The sequence below is a fragment of the Mandrillus leucophaeus genome, unplaced genomic scaffold, assembly GCF_000951045.1.
Source record: "Mandrillus leucophaeus isolate KB7577 unplaced genomic scaffold, Mleu.le_1.0 Scaffold113, whole genome shotgun sequence".
Taxonomy (NCBI): domain Eukaryota; kingdom Metazoa; phylum Chordata; class Mammalia; order Primates; family Cercopithecidae; genus Mandrillus; species Mandrillus leucophaeus.
In genome coordinates, this window is record NW_012099543.1 from 683895 (window position 1) to 691494 (window position 7600).

A 7600-nucleotide genomic window follows, 5' to 3' on the forward strand; every position below is an offset into this window, starting at 1 on the left:
TGTGTTTCACATAACTGAAATATGTATCTCCTTAGTAGCCCATTCTTTTTTTTTCCTTCTGAATTAAACTCTTCTGAAAAGATATGCATTCATATAAAGGAATCCAAAGGACAATGGCAGATTTAATGCTTTTAAACAACAATTGCAACGAACATTTGTGGATGTTTCTTGAATGCATTTGTGCTGAAGGAGTAAGGAATGTGCCATCCCACAATACGTTACTCTGGCATGTTGACTATTTTGAGGTAAAGACTTGAAAAACAGCAGGTGTAAGATCACTCTAAACTTCATGCTGTTTCTTAAAAATCAGGAAGTGAAATTCTCTTGTGAAAGCTGTCCTTTTCTTCAAGACCAAAAGGAAAATATCATTCTTATGGTCAAGGAAGTTGAGGTTAAGAGAAATTTGTGCAAACCAACCTTGTTACAATAACTTATCTTTCTAACAATTTCTTCACTCAACACCCTCATCCAAGTCCCTTTGTATTGCTTTCTCGTTTTCATAATTTACTACCCTTTGTTTAATTCAATACACAAGGGTTCAACTCCAAATGCATTTTTTGGGTCTTCATTTCCTCATTAGAGCTCCCAAATCACATAAAACTTATAACAAACAAATGTATACACTTTTCTCTTGTTGTTGATCTTTATGTTACCCCAGGAAGGTAAAGGAAAAAATTTGCCTTCTCTACAGTACTTACTGGTACAAGTAGTGCACTTTAGTAAAATCATCACAGATATCACAAGTCTTTACATGAGTGTTATGTGAAAAACTGTGTGTGCTTCTAAGAGGAGAAGCACAGACCCCAAATCCACACACAGCCAACACACAATCTTCTGCTTCCTCTTGTGTAGGGCACTGGCTCAAGGAAAAAGTGAAATGCTAAATTACTAACACTGTCGAAGTATGACTAAGCATTTTTTTAGCAAGAGCACCTCAGCATTTTTTATAGTAGTGGTGGCTAAAGACAGGGCTTTCTTCAATTGCCTCTCTGACTTCTGTTCTATGATAACACGCACTAACTTGGTGATTGGTGGTGAATATGTAATGAGTATATTGCAGACATTGTGGTGTTTTTTAAAATAGAAACATACCTAGCAGGTAAAATCCTATTCAAGTAAATTCTAAAAATTGAATTTCTGTTGAAGATTGCAAATGATATATGAGATTCATCTTTCTCTGGTGACTTCTCAATATGAAAGTGTAAACTGAATACAGGGTCAGAAGTTTATAGTCAGAAAAATTCTGAAAGATTGGATGCTATTTTTAATTATTCCTACTTGATATAAAAAATCCATAGCAATAAAAAAGCATAAATTATAATTCTTCTCCTTAATTTTACCAGGTAAGTGTAAATGTTCTTGTCTTCTGTAATAAGATATTCCCTGTGGCATTTGTAATATATTATCTTGTATTGTATACTTTAGAAGATACTTTGTTCTAATTCATTTTTTCCATCTCCTCTAAGATTTTTAAAGTCCACAGTAAAATGTAATTCTTTTGGTTAACTGCTGCAGTACCTAATTCACCCTGGATGTTCAGCAAACATTGGAGATCTCATGGATGACCACCCATAACCCCCGATTGATCTGCTATTACATCAAGAGGAAAGGAACAGTGGAGCAGAGCTTGACAGCTGGGGCAAAGCCATGGAACTTATGGATTACAGAGATGTGTCCTCTATAAGACTGCAGTAATCTATTAATAGAGAAAAGACTGTACAATTCTAGAAGAAGGTGACTGGTTACGGTCTTATCCAGACAGGCTGCTGTTCAGGGAAGAATTTTACTTGGAAAAGAAAAGCAAAGCAAAAAATACAGCATATGCTACCTCTTCCTTTGGGAAAATAAATGTAGTGTCAAGTAAATTTGCAAGTCATAAAATCTCCCTGCCATTCAACAAATACTCCACATGTGACCCTATAGATGCCTTGTCACAAGGATTGAAATATGCCTGGAGGTCTCTAACATAAAATTGTAAAGAATGGGCGGTCAGTAGGCTGTGCCTAAACGTGACAAGGAGGAATATAGATGAGGAAGAATAATAAAAAACAACAGAGACCTAATATTTCTAAATGGATTATGAGAAGATGGCACATGTAGTGTATTTACATATTTTTTCAGAAACTGATACAAATAACTTAGTTAACACCCTCTACAGCTATGCTTAGAATCTGTATAATGTGCACTTGCTTTTTTTGCCTGGAAAGTCAATTTTCTTCTCATTTAGAAAGTTGGGTAAAAGAACAGAGAATTGCAGATACACAAGATATATTGAAAACAGGGCATATTAACTACACATTTTCTCACTAGAAAGCCTTTCTACTGTTGTGAAAAGAATAAAATCTAATACATAACTTTGGAAGCATTTTTCATAAGCCTTCACCATAAGCTCTTCATTCGTCTCGGAGAAAATTGAGTTTTATATTAGAAAAATGTTACTGGAGTACATTTAGTTTCTGTATTTTCTGTGCTTTGATTCAGAAATGTGAGGTAGCATAATGTATTCATGAAATCTAATAATGAATCATACATGTATGTTTTAAAATTTCAACCCATTTTATTTTATAATCATAAGTATGTGAATCACAGATACCAAATCATGGATAAAAGAAACCATAGAATTTGGAAATCGTAGAAGTTGGCTCAACCAAAAGAAAATCCATCTAATCAAAAATAATTATACTATCTTTTAAATGCCTCCAGATGTGTTAGTCTCTATCTTAACAATACGATTTTAAGTATAATGAATTTATGTACTTCTTACTCTTACAAATATATTTCCTGTGGTGTATGCATGAATGAGAAACACTAAATTAAATATTAGGCATTGATTCTCTGATATTTGAAGCCCATTACCTATTGAGCATTGTTTTTCAAAGTGCAATACAAATGAAGCTTTTAAGGTTTTTTTGTTTCATTTTGTTTTCTAATTTGAAAATATAAAAATAGCATTAAGAATCTTCATAGATATGCCACTCAAAAGATGCTAAATTTACTTAAGCAAAGTGTTAATTATTTTTAAAATTTTGTTCTAATTGTCTCATCTGCTCCTTTCATCCTTTCTTGCCTTTTTTGAGATAATCGAATACAGGTGGTAACTGACATGCAACGGTTCTGTGTCCGGAATTGGTGGGTTCTTGGTCTCGCTGACTTGAAGAATGAAGCCGCGGACCCTCGCTGTGAATGTTACAGTTCTTAAAGATGGTGTCTCTGGAGTTTGTTCCTTCAGACGTTCAGATGTGTCTGGAGCTTCTTCCTTCCCGTGGGTTTGTGGTCTCGCTGACAGGAGTGAAGCTGCAGACCTTCCCCGTGAGTGTTAGAGCTCTTAAAGGCGGTGCATCTGGAGTTGTTTGTTCCTCCCGGTGGGTAGGTTTGCGGTCTTCTGGCTTCAGGAGTGAAGCTGCAGACCTTCGCAGTGAGTAGTAGAGCTCATAAAGGTGGTGTGGACCCTAAGAGTGAGCAGCAGCAAGATTTATTTTAAAGAACAAAAGAACAATGCTTCCACAGCGTGAAAGGTGACCTGAGCCGGTTGCCACTGGCTGCGCAAGCAGCCTGCTTTTATTCCCTTATCTGGCCCCACCCACATGCTGCTGATTGGTCCACTTTACAGAGAGCTGATTGGTCCATTTTACAGAGCGCTGAGCCAGTCCCGCCGCTGTGTGCCTGCACTCCTCAGTCCTTGAGCAGTGGACGGGACCAGGCGCCCCGGAGCAGGGGGTGGTGCCCATCAGGGAGGCACCGGCCAGCGCAGGAGCACACTGTGGAGGGGGGACTCGGCCACGGTGGGCTGCAGGTCTCAAACCTTGCCCTGTGGGGAGGCAGCTGAGACCCGGCGAGAATTCCAGCGTGGTGCATGCGGGCTTGCAGTGCTGTGGGACCCAGCGCAACCTCCACAGCTGCTGGCCCGGGTGCTAAGCCCCTCACTGCCCTGGGCCGGCAGCGCCGGCAGGTGGCTCCAAGTGTGTGGCCCACAGAGCCCGCCCCGCGGGACCTCGCACTGGTCTGTGAGCGCCGCAGGCAACCCTAGTTCCTGCCCGCGCCTCTCCCTCTGCACCTCCCCGCAAGCAGAGGGAGCCGGTTCCGGCCTTGGCCCGCCCAGTGAGGGGCTCCCACAGTGCAGTGGCGGGCTGAAGGGCTCCTCAAGCGCCGCTAGAGTGGACGCCCGAGGCCGAGGAGGCACCGAGGGTGAGAGCTGCTAGCATGTTGTCACTTCTCAGTTCGACTTACCAGTTTAGGTTTTTTTTTTGTTTTTTTTTGTTTTTTTAACTTTATTATAGTGCAAAAGTGATACAGTCATTGTGTTTTTCACTTTCAGTGTGCTTGTCAATAAATGACGTAAAATATTCAACCTTTATTATAAAGTAGGCTTTGTCTTAGATGATTTCGCCCAACTGTAGACTAGGTAAGTATTCTGAGCACAGTTAAGGTAGACTAGGCTAAGCTATGATGGTAAGTTGGTGTATTAGTTGCATTTTCAGCTTATGATATTTTCAACAATGTGTTTATCACGACATAATCCATATCATAAGTAGGAAGCATCTGTACATAGGAAGCATCTGTACTTTTGTATTCCACGTTGTTAGCTCCATCGGATTTTTCAGCTATACCTCTTTCCACTATTTTTTAAAGTTACTCTAGGGATTACAACTTGTTGCAGTCAACACTAATAAATATACTACTTCACTAATAAGATGAGTACAACTGATTAATTCCATTTATTTCTTTTTATACAGTTATGCAATTGAGCATACATTATAAATCCCACCATACACATTTAGACTTAATGAATAATATTTTAAATAACTTTAAATACTCTTTTGTATTTATCCACATATTTATGATTTCCATTTGTCTTTCTTTCTGTGGAAGGTAAGATTATCCAGACTTTCATCTAGGATTATTTCTCTTCAAAATAAAGATACTTCTTTTGGAATTTTACAAATTTTTTGTACTCAGCACAAAATTCTTTTTCAGTTTATATTTCTTGGAAAATGTCCTTGCTTCACTATCACTTTTAAAGGAGATGTGACATATGAAATTTATTTTTTCAGAATTTTAAAAATGTTACTTTTCTCTTGTTTCTATTGTATCAGACAAAGGGGGCAACCGTAATACTTTTTTCCCCTCAGAATTCATTGTATATATTTCTCATAACCTAATTTAACGTTGTTTTTTTTTTTTTTTGTATTTTTGAGTTTTATCAAGTTGTCTATATTGCACTTGGTGGTATTTTTCTTTGTATTTATCCTGCTTGAGTCCATTAAGTTCTTGGATCAGTCAGTTAACATTTTTCATGAATTTTGGAAAATTTCTGTTGTGTGTTTACTCTCCTCTCCTTCCTGAATGCCAATCATCTCTAGATTCCCTGTTTTTATGTATTCTCACAGGTCTCAGATACTCTAATCTTTTATTATTATGCTTCCACCTGTACTTCAGTTTGTATAATTTATATTAATCTTATTTCATTTCAACATTTATTTTACTTTTTCCAGCCTATTTCCAACTAAAATTGTTTTATAAAGATACTGTATTTATCTCTCTAACGCTTCCATTAGAATCATTTATTTAGGGATTCCTTCTTTGAATGTCCCCATTTTTCGCCCATTTTTTTCCTGTTTTCCTATAAACTATTTTAAAATCTCCAGTTGTTATATTAAAGTCCCTGTGAGCTAATGTCAATGTCTGTGTCATCTATAAGTCTACTTAGCTTACCTGCATTTATTTTACTTCTGATTGGAAGTCCTATTTGCCTCTTTTTATAAGACGTAGCTAATTTATTGAATATAGATGTTACACATGATACGTTATAAAAACTGGATTGCATTATCTTCTATTATAGATTATCGAGTGGTTCTGGGGGGAATTTCTATTACTGTTAGATTACCTTGATCCTGTCTTAACTTAGTTTTAGGTTGGGGAGGTGGTTCTGTTTTAGTTGTGTTTTCAGAATTCATGTGCAAAACTTTATGATTTTTATTTTTACATTTTTTCTTCTGGTTGATGAAAGCTCGAAATTCAAATATCTTCTCAGTAATTTACCTCAAAAATCTGCTTAGTTCTCACATGTTACCTGCTAATGATTACATAATCTTGTTCTTTAAATGTATTGTTTAGGATTCAGTCAAAGACCAAAGAGCTCCACAACACAGATTTCTGAATCTTCTCCACTGTAAGCCCTTCCCATTGGGTGTTGTTCCCCACGAAAAAAAGCCACCACTTTGTCACCTTTTTGATCTGTTTGTTCTGCCCAGCAAGATTTGCTGCTGCCTGTTATAGCTACACTTTTAAGGGTTAGAAATGATGCCAACCAGAAGCCAGTTGATGATATGTGCAGAATTCACCTTTGAGGCATCCCTTCTTCAAATTTCAGAGCCCTTTGCTGTCCGTTCTTTAATACATGAAGAGTTCCTCAAAAGGTTTGTTGAATTTTAGAATTGTCCAGAGTAGTAGGGTAAGTCCAATACCAGCTCTGTTGTTCACAGACAAACCTAGAAGTTAACATGAATTTATTTTTAAATACCATTTTATTTAGATTGTAGTGATTCTCCTATAAGCTGCAGAAAGTTTACTGTGGTTGTTATTTATTATTTCTAGTCAACTTTATTGTCATTTTTTATCATGACTGATATATTTTCATTACTTAAAAACAATACTGCACTTTGTAATTTTAAAAGTCCAGTGATTTTTTTTTTCTTGAAAAATAGCAATTTTTGTTTTCTCTTTTTCTGGGTATCATTTTTGTTGTTGCTGTTACTTTATCCTCAGGAGTTAAGTTCAATTAAAAAATATTGCCCAAAGGCCAAAATTAACAAATGGGATCTAATTAAACCAACAAACTCTTGCACATCAAAAGAGACTATCATCAGAGTGAACAGGCAACCTAGAGAATGGTAGAAAATTGTTGCAATCTATCTATCCGACAAAGGGCTAATATCCAAAATCTACAAGAAACTTAAACAAATTTACAAGAAAAAAACAACCCCATCAAAAAGTAGATGAAGGATATGAGCAAACACTTCTCAAAAGAAGACATTTATGCAGCCAACAAACATGAAAAAAAGCTCATTATCACTGGTCATCAGAGAAATGCAGATCAAAACCACAATGAGACACCATCTCATGCCAGTTAGAATGGTGATCATTAAAAAGTCAGGAAACAACAGATGCCGGAGAGGATGTGGAGAAATAGGAATGCTTTTACACTGTTGGTGGGAGTGTAAATTAGTTCAACCATTGTGGAAGACAATGTGGCAATTCCTCAAATATCTAGAACCAGAAATACCCTTTGACCCAGCAATCCCACGACTGGGTATATAACCAAAGGATTATAAATTTTTCTACTGTAAAGACATGCGGCCGGACGCGGTGGCTCAAGCCTGTAATTCCAGCACTTTGGGAGGCCGAGACGGGCGGATCACGAGGTCAGGAAATCGAGACCATCCTGGTTAATATGGTGAAACCCCGTCTTTACTAAAAAAAAAAGTACAAAAAAACTAGCCGGGCAAGGTGGCGGGCGCCTGTAGTCCCAGCTACTTGGGAGGCTGAGGCAGGAGAATGGCGTGAACCCGGGAGGCGGAGCTTGTAGTGAGCTGAGATCTGG